Source organism: Pleurodeles waltl, chromosome 9 (assembly GCF_031143425.1).
Source record: "Pleurodeles waltl isolate 20211129_DDA chromosome 9, aPleWal1.hap1.20221129, whole genome shotgun sequence".
NCBI lineage: Eukaryota > Metazoa > Chordata > Amphibia > Caudata > Salamandridae > Pleurodeles > Pleurodeles waltl.
The window spans coordinates 512,283,754-512,305,265 of NC_090448.1; the positions used below are offsets into that span (position 1 = coordinate 512,283,754).

Genomic DNA, 21,512 nt, shown 5'->3' on the forward strand with positions numbered 1-21,512 from the left:
GAGTGTGGAGGGCATTTGCACACGGGGGCCCTTCCGTGTCCACCACCAGCACCACCACTACCACCCAGGTAGCCCCAACAGCAGCTGGGACCTTTGCTGGACCATCTACAGCAACAGCTCCAGGACCAGTCACAGCACCACCTTAACCTCAGCCTATGGACATGGCACCGATAAGGGCTCATGCGTCATCAACTGGCACCCAGACCACACCTGCTGCAGCCATAGACCCTGCAGCTTTTGCTCAGATTCAAAGGAACTTGGACAGTGTCCTACGGAAAATGACCAGACTGCAGCAGGAGGTGGCACAAGTCAACCGGAGGGTGCGTGCCATTAAAAAGACCCTGAGGAGGGCCAACTTGTAGGCTTTGACTCTGACATGATTCCCTCCCCTCCTTCCTCTTTCCTGGTTCTTTAACTTAGTGGGTTTAGGGGGCTTATTGTTAGTTTAGTATAGGCTGTTAGTTTAGTTAGTGGTAGTGGGTGGGGGTGGGGGTCTCATACTTTTTTCAACTGTTTTTTATTATGTATGTGGGTGGGTGGGTGTTGGGCAATGTTGGTGTTTTGATGTTTTAAAAAATGAAAAAATAAATAAAAAATATTTTAAAAAAATATATATATATATATATCTTTCTTTAGTATAAGATAGTATGTGTTTAGGTTAGTATCTGTTGTCCTCCATGTGTCCCGTCTCATAAGGGGGGTGGGAGGTTGATGTTTAGATCGTTTTGTTAAATGTCATAAGTAAGTTTAGTTTAGGTTAGTTAGGGACAGTTGTGGGTAATGTGTAGTTAGAGTAGAATAGGTTAGGTTAGGTGTTTCCCCTGGTTTTAGCTTCTGTTTTTACTGTTTAATAAATATCTAGGTAACACTTTACAGTATGTGTCACATGCTTGTAGATCAGGGCCTTGCCATGAGTGAACAGTGTTTCTTTGGTATTTGCTTTTGTGTCCCATGCTGCAACCATATCCCAACTGAGCTGTTACATTGGCAGCTACACCAAAGCTACTTAGCTAAGATTCGGCCATCCATTGCACCCACAACTCACGGTTACTATGGATCCCAAAGTGTGGTTATTTAGTGCTGTATGTTTTCAAGGTCGCATTCTTTGCTACCATTGGGGTCACTGTGTAAAGTCTGCCTGCAGCCTGATGTCCCAGCAAATCCTTATAAGGTGAGTAGTAGTATGCTCTCATGTAGTATGGTATACATAACTCACACCTATCATTTGTTACAATGTTCAGCACGGTTACTTATTTGTATGGTAACTCATACATATTCCTTCATGCTGTTTGGTGTGTGTTCGGTAAAATTTGGTAAAATTTGGCTAATATGTCACATACGTAAGTTTTGACTTTCAATAACAATCGAAGGGACTTTTTTCTGGCTTAGACATCCCTCGAGGAGGCTTTATTCTGTACAACACAGCATTTTGGTGCATAGTTTCTATTTTGCTATGAAATAACCCTCATGGAGGGCGGATGATGGTACAATCCAGGCCACTGTGCATAGTTATCAGCCAAGAATCGTTCAGGTCAGGTGTCTAGACAATCAATGCTCATTGACCTCAGGTTAACATCACTGATGGCCATCACAGTTGATGTGTTACATTACACAGAGACAAATTAGTTGTGTAAGTGTTATTTATTTAAAAGTGCTGTAGTGCTATATGTACATTGTCCATGATTGTGAGTCCATTAGTGTGACATCTTCCATTGTGATGCTAAGTAAGTGCAAAAGAACATGTCATTGGACATGCTGGGGTGAAGTGTCAGACAGTGCAGAGGGACAGGAATTGCCAATCAGTTAGTGAGAGACATTCACAGGGCAGGCTGACAAAATAAACAGTGGGTTGAAGAACAGTGCTTGAGTACAGTTGTTGCAAGACTGGCATGTTACAAAGCACAGGACCTTGGTAATAGGTAGCCATGTGGCAGGGACTAGTGCTACCGGGTACTCTTACAGGTGAAGGTGATCTGCTCCACGTCTCCATCTTCTGATGTGTGTGTTGTCTCCTCTGCCTTGGTGGTGGTGGTTGTGAAGGGGCAACACACACCTCAGTGTTAGCAGCTACCGGGATGTCTGACTCCACGTCTTCAAACTGTGGGGTTCTTAAGGGCATTACTGCAGCAAGGAGGAGCTGCTGGTTCTTAAGAATAGCAGCCACATCACGGAGGTAGGCAGCCAGGTCGGCCCTGAGGGGTTCAATATTTCATTTGTGCGTACATTGACAGGATTGTTGTTGTAGGTGTTGAGTCAACTCTATTACAGCTGATTTCCTTCAAACTTTTTTCAACTTCCTGCAAGATTGTTGTTCGCCCCTGCATAGCTGCTGCCTGTTCTTCAGTTGACATCATTTACGAACGCACCCCCTCTAGGCTGGCTGCCATAGTTTGCATCCCCACCCGCACCTCCTTGGCCAGCTCCCGCTGTACTCCAACTACAGTTCGCTCAAAGCTGGTGCCAGGGTCATGCGAGTCCTCAGCTGGGTTGAAGCTAGAAGGTTGTACAATTGGGGTGGTGGGTGGGTCCTCTGTGATGGCTGCTGTATTTGTGCTCCTCCTTGTGACTGATGGTGGGCTCTGGACATCTTGGAGGGTCTGGTGGCTGATGTTTGTCAGCTCATCATCCATGTCATCAGGGAAGTCCATGGCAGGCATATCTGTAGGAGAGCCATCGTACTCTGCAATGACATACGGTACAATTAGTGTGTCTGTGTTGTGGGCTTTGTAATGTGACATGCCTGCCTTCCAAATATTTTAACATTGTGTTCTTTGTTACTGTTCATTTTCCTGTCTTTCATATTAGCATTCTCCAAGGCCTATGCCCAACCTGCATGTCACATGTAAAGTGGTCAGTTTGTGGACTTGTCTGCATCACATCCTCTAGGTGTTGGTTTTGGCCAGATTGTGAATTGCCACCTTCTTGTCCTATTCAACCCTCCGTCTAATTCCATTCTCATGGTGTGGCCTTTCACTGGCTCTGGGTGTTCTGATGGCACTTGCACCACACTTAACACTCTGGAACTGACCTAGTCTCAGATGTTTCACATCCACCTATATGTTGCTGAGACCTAGCATATACTATGTATTGCATTGGCATGGCACGATATGGGTGCCAGCATTGGTAGTGTGTACTGCTGATGTTGGGAAATGTGTGCAACATTGGATTGCACTGATGGTCCAAGCAGTGTTCCATTTCCTCCTCTGACTGTGCGGGTGTATTTCACTAGCCAGTTATATATGTCCTCCTCCTCAATGCTGTTGTCTGAGCAGTATGAAATTTGGGATGTTGCATGGTGTCAGTGAAGCTATTGTGACCCAGGCATAGAGTGGACCCTGACATATGCAGCATGGATATGACATTTGTGCTGTGTACCTCATAATGTTTATGACAAAGGCTGATGTTTGTAGCAACTCTGGACAATCACATTTGACAGGATTGGAACATTTGTATTGATTTCAGGGGATTGATAACGTTGTCATCCTGAACCCTCTAATTTGGGTGTTAGATCCATGGGGACGTTACTGCCATTAGCTACTTGACATGCACACACAGCAGAGGTGGTAGTAGCAACTGTTGTCAATGTTAAATTCCACTTGCAGATATGGCCTGAGATAGTTAATTGGGCCCTAGTTCATGTAGGGAGAATACTGGCTGACGTGTGACAGCAGGCCAGTTTAAAGTTGTGCCCTACCCTCCTGGCCTGGCTTTCCTTTCCATCATCCTTGGCATGGCAGCAGACCCCCATGCAAAGGTTGTTGGTGTAGTGTAGTAGTGTGCCCCAGGATTCCTCTGAACAGGCACGCCCCCATGCCGTGCCCCTTTACCCATGCCACTCCCTGAATATCATGACTTACACGCAATGTGTAGTAGGTATGTCCCCCCAGGTTGCAGTTAACAATTAGGCATTTTACTTCCCCATGCGACTTACCCTGCATGTGTGTTGTCTCCTGGTAGTCTGTGCTGTCCTGTCCTTGAATTCCTGTGACAATCTCCTCAGTGATGACGGCTGCCACCATCTCCTCCATGTGGTCCAGGACCTCCTGCACTGCTGTACTCCCACCTCCAGTCAGCTGTGCTGCCTTCCTGTTGCTGGCCATCTTTTCCTTGGTCCTGCGCTTACAGTAATGCCAGCGTTTCTTGCAGTCAATGAAAGTTGTCCTAACTTCTGCCACAATGTTGATCTTGTCAACAATTTGTTGCAATATTGCCTCTCTCCTACTAATTGGCAACTTTGAGGTGACAAACAGTTGGTGCTGGTATTCCGTCACCTTTTTCACTAGAATTTCCTGCTCCTCTGCACTGAAACAACACTTTCTTTTCTTCTTCTCCCTGTTCTGGGTCTTGTGTGGGTCCTCCTGGCTGGTTCCTGGTCTGTTATCATCTTCCTGGGGTCTGTGCAAGCACCTGGGATCCATTTTGACTCTCCTATGCACATTTTGCAGTGTTTGCGGCGCTTTGTGACGCAATTGCGTCAAAAAATGGCACGTATCCGGTTTGCGGCAGCGTAAACCGTCTCACAGTCATTTTCTCCGCATTAACGCTGTTTTCCTTTGCGACGTGACTCAGTGCTTTGAGTTAAAAAAAATGACTCAGACCTGTGGTTTGCCGCTGTGCTTCAAAGTATGAATTTGACACCCGCACGGCGCAATAAATGGCGTTAGCCGGCGGTAATATTTTTGACGCAAAACTGCGTCGCTGCAGTTTTGCGTCAAAAAGTATAAATTTGGGCCTGAATACTTCACATATTTCATTTTCACATACTAACTTTTCTAACTCCATTAACATGCATTACATTGAATGTCTTGATAGCCAGAATACTCAAAATGTAGACATTTATCTTCAACATGCCATAAATTATTGAAGAATTGAAACTCTCATATATACATTAGCGGCTGCCATTTTGACAATATTTTACACAGGTCTGTCAACCTGCTAATCATTGTTTCTGACCGTGCATAGTAAGCAAACAATGGGGCAGATTTATAAGAAAGTGGCGCATCTGACCTGATGCGCCACTTTTCTTGCGTCCCCCCTGCTGCCAGGTAACAACACCATGGTTGTGCAATATTTGGAATACGGCGTACCCTGGCGGATTCTAACACAATAGCACAAAAATTTTGACGTTATTTTGGCACTTTATATCTGCAAAGCCCCTTGATTTTAATGGGAGCATCATTTTAATGCCTGCTGTGAGCAGGCATTAAAAATGATGGAAAAAAATTCCGCAGTGCAATGTTGCAAATTTCACTGCACCATTTTTTCGGGCCTCCCTGCGTCGGAACACTCCCTTGCATACATTATGTCTGACGCAGGCATAATGTGGCGCAAGGCTTTACAAAGTGGCGCAATGTATGCATTGCGCTACCTTGTAAATATGGTGCTGGAGAAAGGCCTACTTACGACCGCCTTAGTGTAAAAAAAAAGGACAATAGGGCCACGCAAGCTGCCACTAGGGGCTTGTAAATAGGCCCCAAACTGTTTTTCACTGGGTACTGCACAAATGCATAGTCTTGTTGCATTTTATTTACTGTTTTTTCATTAGGCTCCACATTCTTCTCACACGCTACCACATGATTTCAATTAATTCTGAGTAGCACTTTTACAGTTTGCTCCAAGTTCTCTTGATGATAAACTGATCCAGTCCTACAGAGGATCTTGGCTGTACATTTTCATGGAAGCTTGCTCCTGTGTACCACTCCCCATGGAACAATGTCATGCCTTGAGATCACACTCGTGAAATCCTATGAGAATTCCAACAAATTGTAAAACTACTCCAAACTCAGGTGTAAGCCTACAGGTATAGATTTACAAATGTAATTAAGGATGAGGTCCACAATGCGTTGATTTTTCATACATACTTACAAATAGCAGGATGCTTTTCTCTGTAGAACCTGTGCACTTAAAATGTTAGTGAGCAGTGAAAATGTGCTTCTCATGCACTGAACTGCATTCATATGTTTACACTGTTATTTACTGCAATGTAGTTGTGTCTGCCACTCAAACAAAATGTCTACTGCCAAAACATAACAGAGAGGGAGCAAGTACATCACTCTTCGAACAAGTTCATATTTTCTTGTTGTTTACAACATTGAATACATTCTGAATATATGGTAGCAAACCATTTGGCATAAGACTATTGCAGGAGCGTATTTCTTTATTTTGCGAAAAATAATGCTGTTCATTGGAAAAAAAGAACAATAAAAAGCTTATGCAAAAACTTTATGTGTATGGTATATGCAAATGTTGTAGTGGATAGTCATACTTAGAGGTTGCAAGCTTACAAATAAAGTAACATAATGTATTGGCCTAAGTTAGCCGAACTATTAATACCACTGTTGGACCTGGCACTTTATCCCCAAACGTTTTGCTGCCTTCCTCCTATTTTTTCTGACCTGTTTTTGTTGGCTTTAGGACTCTGGGCATTTTACCACTGCTAACCAGTGCTAACATGCATATGCTCTCTGTCTAAAATGTATTGGTGATTGGTTTCTCCATGACTGGCGTATTTGATTTACTCATAAGTCCCTAGTATAGTGCACCAGGTGTGTCCAGGGTCTGTAAATCAAAAGCTACTAGTTGGCCTGCAGCACTGATTGTGCCACCCACATGAGCAGCCCTGCAAACATGTCTCGAACCTGCCATTGCAGTGTCTATGTGCAGTTTTAGACTGCCATGTCGACCTGCCAAATGCACCCACTTGCCAGGCCCAAACCTTCCCTTTTATTACTTGTATGTCATCCCTAATGGTAGCCCCAAGGCAGCCTCATGGGCAGGGTGCAGTGTATTCAAAAGGGAGAACATGTACTGGTGTGTTTTACATGTCCTGATAGTGAAATACTGCTAATTTCATGTTAACTTTTGCTACACCTATCTCTCCCATAGGGTAACATAGGGATTGCCTTGAAATATCTTTTTTAAGTATAACTTCCCTTTGGGAGCCGATAGAGATATATTGTTTGGGATCTCTGAAGTCACATTTAAAAATACATCTTTTGGTTAAGTTTTTGAATTGGGAGTTTCAAATAGCCACTTTTAGAAAGTGGGTATTTTCTTGCTTAACCATTCTGGGCCTCTGTCTGTCTGCTGAATACATGTCTGGGTCAGGATGACAGTTGGGCTGTTTGTGCATTTACTTGTTGACAGTCACAAAAATGGAGCTGAGGTGTGCCCTGCATATCCCGATGGCCAATCACCAGGCTGATGGGTCTTCCTGAGCTAGCGTGGAGGGAGGAGCTGACACATGCACCTGAAAAGGACTGTGCTGTTCTCACACAAAGCAGGCATCAACCCCTTGGAGTGTGCATGAGGCAAGGACAGGGAAAGGCAGGGTCTTATTCACTACACAGACTTTTGTTTGAAGCTTGCCTACTTCAAAGACAGAAATGGATATAAGTACTGAACCTCTGACACCACATGGTTAGAGAACTTCTGGATTGAGGCCATTCTGCTGAGAAGAAGAGCTGGATGCTGTAGAATACACTGCCACTCTGCCTGTTGCTTTGTTGTGCTGGCCTGCTGCTTGCTGCTTCTGTCCTGGGAGTGAAAGGGACTGGACTTTGCTTTCTACAACCAGCTTTCCAAGGTTCTTCAAGAGCTTGAACTGAGGTTTCCCCCTGTTAAGAAGTCTCAGGGCCATCAAAGACTTAACCTGCCAGCATCCGGACTCTCTTGCTGATAGTCCTGACTTGCCAAATAGTGCCAAATCCAGTCCCTGGGCCCTTGGAAGTGAGTTCTGTTGATTTTAAGGAGAAAATCCATGCATCAACGCAGCACTTCTCTGGCTGAAAAATCGATGCAGCACCTGCCTTGCAGCTGCAGAATCACCACAGCATCTGTTTCACTGTGGTCCCATCGATACATCGCATTTGGATTTACCACACATTGTCCCTGGGTGCCAATTTTTAATTTACCCCACACAGCAGTAAGGAACCGAGACTGTGTGTCCAGAATTTGACACATCGCTTTTCCTGTGAGGAAAGAAGTGATGTATCACCTCCCCTGCCAGTAAGGAACTGAGGCATTGTCTCACCTGCGAAGAGAGAATCGATGCAGCACCTCTCCTGCACCATAAGGAACCGATGCATCACTTTGCTTTTTTGACGCCTCACCTCCCCTGTGGCCTGCATTGTCTTTGTTTTTGACGCATCTAAGGTACTTTGTGCTAAAGAGATACCTCCATTGATTCTTATGGATCAAGACTGCTTAAACTTTTTAAAAGAGATCTTTTGACTTATGAATGTTGGATTTTTGTTGTTTTACTCAGATAAATACTGGATATTTTTCCAAACTGGTGTGGAGTCCCTTAGTAGTGTTTTCACTGTGTTAATATGTGTGTGTGTGTGTGAGTGTGTGTGTGTATATAAATACTTTACACATTGCCTCTGACATAAGCCTAACTGTTTGACACAAGCTACCAAGGGGGTGAGCAGGGGTTATCTTAGCTCTCTAACTCCCTTATACTGTTTTTCTTTATGGTCTATTTGCCTTCTTGAAACTTTGGGGATGAAGACTCAAAAGTTGCAATCATGTCTCAGTCTGGAGAACTATCAGCAGTTGTTTAAGATTTGATGTTTGAGCAGGAGAAGTTGGAAGCCTATTTGGTGCCTCAGCTCAAAAAGTTCTGCAAGGAGCTCAAATGTCCTTTTAAAGTCCTCCCTAGGAAGGTGGGCAGGAAAAGGTGCTGAGGACGTGGTTGGCAGCCAGGGTGGTGAGCACACAGAGGAGGGGAATGATCATGTGGACATGGAGGAACAGAGCCTGCAGGGTGATGCTGTGGACTAGCGCCAGCAGCAGTGTTTCATCCAAGGGCCTGTCCCTGGAGGAGCTGGCAGACAGGCAGGAAGCTAGAAAGCACCAGATGGAGTTTGAAAAACTCAAGATGGAGCATGAAATGGAGCTGCAATTGGAATTAGCTAGGCTCAAAAGAGAGGCAGAGAAAGAAAAAAAATGTCATGGAGGAGAGGAAAATTATATTAGCTCAAGAACTGAGCTTGAAGGAACTTGACTTAAAAAGCAGGTCCAGCACAGATGGTGGTAGTAGTTCTACAGTGCAGTCTTAAGGGAAGGTACATATACCCAAGGATGTGGTGAAGGATTTTGTTGTGGGGATGACATACACCAGTGGGCTCAGACATATGAGGTAGCTCCACAGGTGCACAGAGTCCCTGAAGAGGATTAGGGAACTGGCATGGTGAGTCATACTCCTGGTGGTGGGAGGAACACTCTACTGGTTCTAGAAGGGAGTGACAGGGAGAGGTTTCACCCCATGGAGTAATCCCGGGGATGGGAGTATGGAGTCACCCCAGAAGAGGATAGGTTGAGTTTCGGGGAGAGTCAGACACGGTCTAACCAGATGGGGATGATGTGGGGTACTTTATTCAAGGCACTGGATGGTTTGGTGAAGGGTAGTGCGGTAAATACACACAAGGGGGTGTACTGTTTGATTCCTGGAGAGCATATGTTCAGTCACAGCTTTCCAGAGCTATGAAAACACCTGGTGGAGTGTGAGTTCTCTAACCCCAGAGAACTCACACTGGAGACTCTGGATGAGTGCCAGAGGGTCTGAAAAGGCCCTGGGGAGATATCCTAAGGGGAGTGGCCCAGGTTTTCCCCATCAGAGTGAGGGGGAGGGTTGCAGTATCCCAGACAGATCCCAGTTGGGGGGAGGGAAAAGGTCCCACATACTCTCCAAGAGTAGAAGAAGGGATGGGAGTGGGCAAAGGCCCCTGGTGCCCTATCTCCAGCCCAAGTGCTTGGATTGCTCTCTGAGTGGGCTCAAGCAGGGGGACCTGATCCATACCGGGAGACCAACCACTGACGGGAGTCCCATAGCGTCAGGACAACTTGGAAGGGTAGCTGTCGCAAGCGTCTGACCAGTTCTGGTGTCTGGCAGCACCACCCAGAGAGGAGAGTGCAGAAGTCCAGATAGAGAGGTGAGAGGGGGAAACAGTCCCCAGGAGGAGAACCAGTGGGTCAGAGGTTCTCAGCTCCGAGGTCAGAGCATCCCAGTAATGTCCCTGGTGATGCTACTTTTGGCTTGGGAGGGCTTGATTTTCTGTCAGATGGACAAGGGTCATGAGATCTGCACCAGGCAGACTCTCACACAACACATGAGGAATGTGTTTCCTATTGGGGGTGGTTGTACTCCCCCGGGAGTACTGGCTTGCCAGACACATGCTCGGCCTAAGGGTACAGACCCTGGGCTGGAAAGCCAGTCTCAGGATACCACCCCGGAACTGGTGGGAGGGAGAGTGGGCAAAGGGTGCCTGTCACCTGGGGCTACTGCCTCCCACTCTGAGAAGACACAGAGGTTAGAGAGCCCTGGAAGGACTGAGGCCTGGGTCTCAGCACGCCACTAAGTTAGTCATGGTGGTACTGCCTGCCTACGGTGATGCATCTGTGAGCAAATTAAGGTTAGGTGCTACACAGATGGGGTCCACAGGTGAGAAGGATTCCACATGGGTTAGATTAGTGGACCCTGAGATTATGGACAGAGGAATCCAACTGGGTTCAGAAAGACAAAGAACTGGAAAGTACCTTTGCTGTTCCGGGCCAGGGTCCATGTACTATCGTCCTAAGCAGGGAAGTCCATCAAAATATTGGTTATTCTACCCTGGCTTTAGGCTGGAAAGGGATTGTGTTGGACCTGGCTCTTTTTGCATGGGTATCCTCAAACATTTTGCCTTCTTTCTCATATTTATTCTGACCTGTTTTGTTGGCCTTAGGACTTTCTGCACTTTACCGCTGCTGATCAGTGCTAAAGTGCATATGCTCTCTGTTGAAAATGTTTTGGTGATTGGTTTCTCAATGATTGGCATATCTGATTTCTTAGTAAGATCATGTATAGTGCACTAAATGTGCCCAGGGCCTGTAAATCAAATGCTACTAGTGGGCCCGCAGCACTGATTGTGCCATCCACATGAGTAGCCCTGCAAGAGTCTCAGGTCTCCCATTGCAGTGTGTGTGTGAAGTTTTAAACTGCCATGTCGACCTGGCAAGTGCACCCACTTGCAAGGCCCAAACCTTCCCTTTTATTACCTGTAAGTTACCCCTAAGGTAGGCCCAAGGCAGCCTCATGGGAAGGGTGCAGTGTATTTAAAAGGTAGGACATGTACTGGCGTGTTTTATTTGTCTTGATAGTGAAATACTGCTAATTTAGTTTTTCACTATTGCAAGACCTATCTCTCACATAGGGTAACATGTAGGTTGCCTTGAGGAAGTGTAATTTCCCTTTGGGAGCAGATGGAGTTTGAGGTCTCTGAAATCATAATTTAAAAATACAAGTTTTGGTGAAGTTGGTTTCTGAATAGTAAGTTTGAAAATGCCACTTTTAGAAAGTGGGTATTTTCTTGCTTAACCATTCTGTGCCTCTGCCTGTCTGCCTAATACAAGTCTGGGTCAGGATAACAGTTGGGCTGTTTGTGCACTGACTCTTTAAACTCAAAGAAAGGGAGCTGAGGTCTGCCCAGCATATCCTGATGGACCATCACCAGGCTGATGGGTCTTCCATCTCTACAGTGGGTGGGAGGAACAGAAACATGCACCTGAATAGGGTTGTGTCTGTCCTCACACAAAGCAGTCTGCAGACCCCTGGAGTGTGTCTGAAGCCGGGGCAGGGAAAGGCAGGGTCTTTTACACTACAAAGACTTTTGTTTGAAGTTTGCCTACTTCAAAGACAGAAATGGGTATAAGTACTGGACCTTTGACACCACATGGTGATAACGCTTCTGGTTTGAGGGCTTTCTACCAGGAAGAAGACCAGGATGTTGTAGGTGGGACTGCCACTCTGTCTGTTGCTTTGTTGTGCTGACCTGCTGCTTGCTGCTTCTGTCCTGGGGATGAAAGGGACTGGATGTTGCTTTCTACATCCTGCTTTCCAAGGTTCTCCGAGGGCTTGAACTGAGCTTGCCTCCTGTTAAGAAGTCTCAGGGCAATCAAAGGCTTCACCTCCCAGCACTTGGCCTATCTTGCTGAGAGTCCTGACTTGCTAAGTGGTGCCAAATCCAGTCACTGGGCCCTTGGAAGTGAGTTCTGGTGAACTAAAGGAGTAAATCCTGTCTCACGGCCTAAAAATCGACACAGCGCCTGTCTCATGGCTGCAGAATCAACGCAGCGCCTCTTTCACTGTGGTCCCATCAACACAGAGCATCTGGATTTTCCACGCATCTACCCTTGGGGCGAGTTTTGCATCGACCTCACACCAAAGTAAGAAACCGAGTTTGTGTGTCTGGAAATCAAGGCACCGTCTCGCCTGCCAGGAAAGAATCGATGCATCACCTCCCCTGCGCATTAAGGAACCGACGCATCACTTAGCTTTTCTGGCACCTCACTTCCCCATGACCCGTATCGTCTCACATCCCAGGTACTTTGTGCTAAAGAGATACATCCATTGATTCCTATAGATTAAGGCTTGCTTAAACTTTTAAAAATACATATTGTGATTTGTGTATGTTGGATTTTTGATGTTTTGGTCTTGTTTTACTCAGATGAATATTGGCTAAACTGGTGTGGAGTCCTTTTGTGGTGTTTTCACGGTTACTGTGGTGTAATACTTTACACTTTGCCACTGAGATAAGCCTAAATACTTGAAGTATTACAACAGCCATGTCAAAACAAGACACGATTGACGAAAAGAAAAGACTCATAAAAAAATGACAGAACGGTTGGATTTGCCATTGCTTGTTAATTTTCATGCTTCCCTTAATCTTGTTGAAAACGGTTACACTGATTTTCCATTAGGAATACTTCATTGGAAATACTAGCATGCATCAACACATTTTACTAGATGAATGTAAATAGCACCTAAAATGTCATAGTAGCAAAACATTTTTTTTCCTGAACATTTTATTTTGAAAGCAAAGAAACATCACTCTTGCTTACAAGCTGCTGCAAACTTTTGCATCTAATCAGAGAGCATCCTGGGAGCATTATACTTAGCCTCATATTGTTAAACTTTTCAAACATGTGTGTACACTTTTTTATTTTTTACTGGAAACACTGTCAGTAGTGCACTATGGCCTTAAAACTTTTGTTTACAGAGCTCACCATAATAATGAAGGATTTTAATTAATGAACCATGAGTACAAGTTCAAACAGCATCTTATGAATCCACGCTACCTCAACTGCAGACAGTTCCCTTCTCTGTAAGGAAGAAGACCAGGATATTGTAGGTGGGACTGCCACTCTGTCTGTTGCTTTGTTGTGCTGACCTGCTGCTTGCTGCTTCGGTCCTGGGAGTGAAAGGGACTGGATGTTGCTTTCTACATCCTGCTTTCCAAGGTTCTCTGAGGGCTTGAACTGAGCTTGCCTCCTGTTAAGAAGTCTCAGGGCAATCAAAGGCTTCACCTCCTAGGACTTGGCCTATCTTGCTGAGAGTCCTGACTTGCTAAGCGGTGCCAAATCCAGTCACTGGGCCCTTGGAAGTGAGTTCTGGTGAACTAAAGGAGTAAATCCTGTCTCGCGGCCTAAAAATCAACACAGCGCCTGTCTCATGGCTGCAGAATCAATGCAGCGCCTCTTTCACTGTGGTCCCATCAACACAGAGCATCTGGATTTTCCACGCATCGACCCTGGGGGCCAGTTTTGCATCGACCTTACACCAAAGTAAGAAACCGAGTTTGTGTGTCTGGAAATCAAGGCACCGTCTCGCCTGCCAGGAAAGAATCAATGCATCACCTCCCCTGCGCAATAAGGAACCGAAGCATCGCTTAGCTTTTCTGGCACCTCACTTCCCCTATGACCCGTATCGTCTCACATCCCAGGTACTTTGTGCTAAAGAGATACACCCATTGATTCCTATAGATTAAGGCTTGCTTAAGCTTTTACAAATACATATTGTGATTTGTGTATGTTGGATTTTTGTTGTTTTGGTCTTGTTTTACTCAGATGAATATTGGCTAAACTGGTGTGGAGTCCTTTTGTGGTGTTTTTACGGTTACTGTGTGTGTACAAATATTTTACACTTTGCCACTGAGATAAGCCTAAATACTTGAAGTATTACAACAGCCATGTCAAAACAAGACACGATTGACGAAAAGAAAAGACTCATAAAAAAATGACAGAACGGTTGGCTTTGCCAGTGCTTGTTAATTTTTATGCTTCCCTTAATCTTGAACCAAGCTAATAAGGGTGTGTACAGAGGTTATCTTACCTGTGTGACTTTGTTACCCTGACTAGAGTGAGGGTCCCTACCTGTGCAGGGTGCAAACCAGTGGCAACTAGAGAGCTCATTTCTAACACCCATACTGATAGCAAATTAAATGCTAGTATTGAAAGAAGGACTGCTAATCTGTTACTCAGCTGCATGAATGAAAGGACTGGAATTGCATCTTGAACCCAGGCCCACCAGAGTAACTTCAAGGGCTAATTCGCTGGGCTGCTGATCAGAGCCTCAGGAACAGAAAAGGCTCCTACCACTTTGAACCTAGCACCTGGCCTCTGTCTGCTGTGATTCCTACACCTTAAGTGGTGCTAACCCAGTCCTGGACCCTTTGAAGGTGGCATGAAGGTGCTCTGCCCACCCAGCTGTCATCCTGTGAGCAGAACCAGTGCAGCGCAATGCAGCTCCTCGCAGCCATATCAGAACCACTGCAGTGCCACGCATGTCCGATGTTGGACCTCACATCAAAGCCCGCAGCCTCTTCAGAACCATCGCTATGAGGTGCATCCTCGACACAGGCTCTTCATCAAAGGCATCCATAATGATGACACAGGACTCCACATCGTAGCTCCGCAGCTTCTTCGAAACCACTGGTGTGCAACACATCTTTGATGCAGGACATCGTATCTCAAGCCCCTTGTTGACGGCATTCTCAATGACAATGCAGGACTCCACTTAGTAGCCCCTTGAAACCACTGCTGTGAGACGCATCATTGAAGTGGGACTTCTCATCGCTCCTCAAACCATATTTAAGGTTCTTTGATCAGCGGACTTAACTGGGTCACCATATCAGGCCCACACTCCATTGCTGTCATCATGAACTTGTGCCTTTGTCCCAGTCCGGCGAGACCAGATAACTACTGGTGCTTTTTGCTTCTAGACACTATTTTCATTTAAAACCCCTGCGTACCGACATCGGGGCGAAGGATCTTTGCACCACCACACCCAACAGTGTGTCAGACCAGAAACTTACCCTGGGTGGAGGAGCCGCAAAAACTCTCAGGTTACTGCGGTGGCACGACCACCTGTTAGGAACTCTAGGACCATTGTGCGTAGTCTGCTCGGGCCACATGCTGCGAACTCACCTGAGTCAGCTGCTGTTGCTCGAATGCCCACAGAAGGGACACAACCAGGAACTCCCGTTGCTCAGATCCTGCAGGTGCAGGTAAGACTGATGTTGCGCCAGTCGGACCCTGGGGAACTTGCTTGCTAGATAGCGTCATGGTGCTGGAACAATGTTGACTTTAATACAGAGAAAGCGTGGACTCTTGAGATTTGGACTACTAGTAGGGTTTACCCTGGATGTTGCCTGTAGTGAATGGGGAATAATCACTATTGCGAGGAGAGAGCAGGACACAAGGAACTGCCTAAGAAACACAAAACCCCTGACCTCAGGGGGACTGGATTGTATTTACCTTTGTATTGTTATCAGTAAGATAAAATACTTCTCTTTTTCCATAAAAGTATTTGGGTGGACCATCATTTATTGCTGCTGCATGTATTTTGAGTTGTGCGCCTGTAATCACCTCCCGTATCTACCTCCTCCTGAGGGAGCCTTGGACTGCTTGGACCACTGTAGTCCAGAGAGTTAAGTGCTAAAGAGGTTCTTAGCCAAGTTGCTCAGAATCCGTATTATTTCGGGCCCTGGGACATCAAGAGTAGAAGATATAAACTCACACAGTTGGCCGACTAACCCCTGCTGCCCTGTGGCCCTCTGAAAGGTGTTCTAACAACATAGAAAAAGTGTTTATTGCACATGCTTACAGGGCCCCTACTAGATAGTGTGCTATATGTGAAATAGGCTTTGATAGAAATGTTGATTATAACCTCTTTCAGTGGAGGCTGAGCTCAGGGTCAGTTCATACACCCAGCAGTCCTTATTCTTCAGCAACAAGAGCACCAATATCAATGAAAACTTTGAGACCTAACCGGATCCTTTGATTCTCGCAGCCCTCCTACCTATCTCTACCAACACCAAGAGGACCACCCTGACCACCTGGCTCACCATCACCACACAAGAAACAACAAAGATCACGCAGTCCATACACTCCAGTGCACCCTTGAACCCTTGCCCTCACCACGTCTTCATCCGAGGAATGGGTCCCATCAGCACAGCCCTCACCTCGATCCTGAATATCTCAATAATAATAACAGTCACCTACCCTGATGCCTGTAAACATGCTTTAGTACTCTCCCTCCTCAAGAAACCCTTAGCAGTCCCATAGACACTAGCCAACTTCCAGCCTATCTCCCTACTACTCTACCTGACAAAAGTCATGTAAAAGAAGATAAAAAAAATGTCTAGTCACTCACCTCGTTGACAACCACCTCCTTGACACTACTAAATGTGAATTCAGGCCCAACTACAGTACAGAGATCATCTTCACTGCCAATTCAGATGACATCAGGAGGATCATGGACAGAGGTGACAACCTATCCCTCATCCTACTGGATCATTCCACAACCTTCAATGCTGTATCCACCCCATTCTTTTTCTACCTATGCAAGAAGCCGGCATCCAGGGTACCTCACTTTGTTGGATTTGCTCCTTGGTGGCAGGCTGCACTTAGTTGGTCAGGCTTGCCCCTTTCACTTCAAACACCAAGAATACAGGTGTGAAGTTCCACAAGGATCCTCACTCAGACCATTTCTATTCAACACCTACATGACCCCACACAAAAGCATCATGCATGCCCACAAATCAACATCATATCCTATGCTGACGACGCCCAGCTAATACTCTCACTCTTTGACAAGGTGCCAAACACCCAGACCAATTTCTCGCTTGCAAGACCAAAACCCCCACCCAAAATCCTTGCCAGGAATTTTAGAATAATAATAATCAAAAGCAAACTGTAGATGACCACTCAAGTCAGCACTGTTGCAGCATACTGCTTGCATTCCCTGCCCTGAGGGCCTCCAGTTTTGTTGCATTACTGGTTGCTTCAGTGGTTCCTGGCACTGAACAAAACTACTTTGTGTGCAAATATGCTCCTTGTAGAAGAGCAGAATGTGATCACTCACAGTAAAGTCAGCCGGTAGATAGAAGAGAGAGAAATAGAAGTTTAATAAAAATAAAATGTCTTTGGTAACACCAGACCTAATTAGGGACCCAATTCTTAAAGAAAGTCACAAAAGTGCACCCATGGTACATGTCTTTGTATTAGTGGCTTTCATGAATACCAAAGAACTTACAGAAGTAGACCAGGAAATCATACTCCTAGAAAATATTTGTGAACTGTGTTTTAGCCAAGCAAATATGCATGTGTAGATTTGCTCATGTGAAAATCTATTGAGCGTTTTCAAGATCACTTTCTCTCCAATCTCTTTTTTCCAAACCTTGGAAGAACTTCTACTTCTACTCTTGTCAGGAGTAAATTTCCAACCTTTCTCATTATGGGAAAAGATAAGAAAAGAGCTGGTGAAAATCCTTAAAACATGCAAGTTAGTAGTCTTGCATACTCAAAGCCATTCCAGCCCTGGAACTATTTCTTACTTCTTCCTCCAGCCCCAGTAGGTCGATCTGTGGAAAAGTGGTAAAATAAGGAAATTGCTATAGTAGAGATTGAAATTGCAAGTATTCAAGGCCTACCAAAGTAGTAGCCCTGACATAATCAAAGAGGCTATTATCAGAGCTCTTACATAATGAGATTGCTGCCATAATTTGTTGCTGCACTACATGACAGCAAAAGGACAAGTAGATTTTTTTACCGGACAAGTAGATTTAAGAAGTAATCGGTCCTATGGACAAGTTGATATTTTATTAAATTCCACACCCCCTGCAAGAAGCGCTAAAAAAACTGTCACTCACGCCCTAGTGACCAGTAAATTGGAGTATGGAAACACCCTTTATGACAGGATCACCAAGTAACTCACTAGAAGACTACAAACCATCCAAAACTTGGCAACCAGACTCATGGTCAACCTCACATACAGAACACACATCACACCCCAACTCAGGGAACTCCAGTGGCTCTGTCACACGGCTTGCATGCAGTTGCCATTTTAGATTCAGTTTCTTGAAGTTGACATCTCCTTTGTCCTCTCGGTAGTAAGTATACTTTACCACACTTTAGTGTATGAATGTGCTGGATGTGCATCTCTGATAGGCACTGACGCCCTATAGTTTGGACAGCTAGTTCCAGGGTCACACATTTGAGAACACAATGTCACTTGTTTTATGTGTGTGCTCGTTTGGAGACAGCTAATTTGAACTAGACAAAACAAATAAGCCAACCTGCGAATCTCCCACAGTGTGATAAGAATGCTACTTCACATTATCTCCATGAGCTGTGACTGACGTGCAACCCTGCTGACTCCGGCCGCCATCCTGCCAAAAGGGATAACCTATACTGACTTCCAGACCCCCTAACAAGAGGGTAGGTATGGGGTTTAGACCATCCCAACTGATCGGGCAGAAGGTACTCCCACTGCGCTCCCTTTTGTATAATATTAGATACAGACAGTAGTACTAAACATTAGCATTAGCTGCAATTGCCATGGTTGAACTGCTTATCTTATTCACCATTTTAGCAATGCTGATTACTTCAGTATATCTCCTTTTGCTAGTAATTGCAGAACATGCTTTTTATGCAAGAATATGATAATTTCAATAAATGTTCTGAAAATGTAGTTCATGCCTTTCTTGTGTTTACCTTGGGTGTGCAAGAGTAACTACGGAAAGGGTTAGATCTGTTTCCATGGATTCCCTGGGGATCAGAGTATCACGTTTGAGGTTGCCCACAACATCTTTCCCCGTTTTGTTTAGGGGTTGGATGTGGTACTGTGAGCTAGCTGAAATACAACAACACTTACTGATGGTATATGTGGACTTAGTGTCTATATTTGAAGTTCATGTTGGTTTAATACACAGTCCGGCTATATTTGTAGGAACCATAAAACCACCTAATACACAAACATGCTCAATTCAAACTCCTCACACACACATTTAAGGCACTACACAACTAAGGCCCCACTTGCTGAACAGTCACAACTCCTTTCAACAACTACCCAGACACCTCTGCTCCACAGGACTCCTACTCGCACACATCCATCACATACACAGAACCAGACCAGGAGTACATGCATTCTCTTACATCTCGCCTAAAGAGTGGAACAACCTCCCACTCTACAACAGAGCCTCCTCCTCTGTTCTTGAATTCCCCAAGAAGCTGAAGAACTGAATTTTCAGTTAACCAACCATAGGCAGGGAGAGGCGCACACTCCTGTTCAGTGGCAGGATACTCTTGTGGATGATAGTGTGGTTTACAAATTCTCATAACGTAACATGATCGAAATCGCCTGATGGATGAACAACAACTGGCTCAAGCTCAACACAGTCAAGACAGAAGTAGTAATCTTCGACAAAGACACCTCATTCTGGGATTCCACCTGGTGGCCTGCCAAACTCGGACTCACACCCCTCCTGCAACCCATGAAAGAAACTTGGAAGAGTAACAAACCAACTCACCAATACTGGACAAGTGCCCACAGTCTCAGTCTCCTGCTTACCAAGACCAAAAGAGTGAAAAACACAGAAAGGGAAAGAATGAGGCAGAAAAACACTGAAAAACAGTCACAAAAGGAGAAAGCAAGAACCTGCAAGAGCTAAATGGGCAGGGAGTGCCTGGGGTGGATGGAAGAGGCATGAGGTTGATTAAAGACTAGTAACCTTGGGATTTGTGCTACCAACAGTGGCTGTATTCTTCTGAGTAGAGCTCTGGACACCAGCACTCATTCTTGCTACTGAGAAACACTGTTTTTCTTTCTGGTAGAACAGTTAGGATGATAGTCACAAATTCAGCAGAGATTAGTTTAACCTGCAGGTTCACATTATTTAAATCTTAGTGTGGCCAACTCACCCTTTAACCCTTTCATCCATCTGAAGTTAATGCAATTACTATAACTGAGTTAATAAACATATCTTGACAATAACAGCAAAATAAATAAACGGGCTTTTATAGTACACTATATAGACATAACAGAGCTGGTTGTCGAATCAAACCTAAGTTAACATTTTAACTTCCCGTGTTTCATTACAATTCTGATACAGTCAATAACACCGGTGAGCTGATAATTACGCACAACATGCAGATTAGAGCAGATATAAAGTGTTATTCACCTGAAGAGACTGAATCAGTCTTCAAAATAGCCAACGAGTAGTGTTTCAGAAATGTCTTCTAGATGCCTGCCTTGCGCCGTTTGCATTTCTCTAAATGATTATCTGCCAGAAAAGAACAGAAGGTTATGGCTGTAAACACCCAGCACAACATTTTATTTCCATAATAGACTGCAGTAAAGCACCTAAGGAGAAATGAACCGCCGTACTTAGCTCCTTACTGTTTAAAGCAGCAGATTCATCACTACACGTCACAGAAGGGGAAGCAATTAGAAAAAGAAACGTTGCAGAGGTCAATAAAAACGAACACGCTCACGGGCATATTTATACCCCATTTGCACTGAATTTGCGTCATCTTTTATTACGCAAATTTGTGGCAAAACTAACTCCATATTTATATTTTGAGGTGCACCATTATTTAAGGCCTGGGTCAGACCAGGCGTTACGGGACCTGTGGACTCTTTTTCATGATTAAACACCATGGACTGGTTCCACAGGTGCCCCCCTCAAGCCCCAGAAACACTCCCACCCACACCGGAGTGACCCCCATCCCAGGTAAGTAGGGTAAGTATAGGTAAGTAATTCTTTTTTTTTAATTAAAGTGCCATCTGAGGCCCAGCTTGGGGCCTCTGCATGGCACAGGGTGCAATGGCCATGCCCAGGGGACACTGGCCCCCTGTGCTGGTCACTGGGGTGGTGGGCATGACTTGTGTCTTTTTTAACACAGGAGTCATGTGGTATGGATGGTTTTGCATCAGAAAATGACGCTAGGCTAGTTAGAGTCATATGTTTTTTACTCTAACCAGCCTAACGTCATTTTTTGGTGCAAAACCCCATTCTCCCATACCGCCAGCCCCACCCGGCTAACATCATTTTTTTTTTACGCTAGCCCACCCTTTGCACCAGCTTGCGCCATTCGATAAATATGGCACCCGGCTGGTGCTCAGGAATGGCGCAAGCGGCGCTAAACTTTTTGGTACAAAACTGCGTTAGTGCAGTTTTGCACCAAAAAATATAAATATGCCCCTCAGTTTTCATGTAAATCAATAGCCTTCTGTGGTTACACATCAGGGTATGGTAAATTAACAGGCTACAAAACAAGCTAGCTGAAAGATTATTATGAGTGTGCTTCGAGAGTTTATAGAGCTGTGCCAGTTTTAGCGAGGTTTTATTACATGTCCAGTCCAATACTGTATTGGTATGTTTCATTTCACAGTAGTTTCAGAAAATCCA

General features: G+C 45.0%; 1 long non-coding RNA gene across 1 annotated transcript in view; it reads right to left on the reverse strand.

The window, feature by feature from the left end:
- LOC138259556 (uncharacterized) overlaps nucleotides 1–21,512 on the reverse strand; it is a 114,268-nt gene that overhangs the window by 43,814 nt on the left and 48,942 nt on the right. Inside the window, exon 2 of the long non-coding RNA XR_011198753.1 lies at nucleotides 20,283–20,384. This is a non-coding gene — a long non-coding RNA (uncharacterized lncRNA). The remainder of the gene's footprint in view (nucleotides 1–20,282; nucleotides 20,385–21,512) is intronic.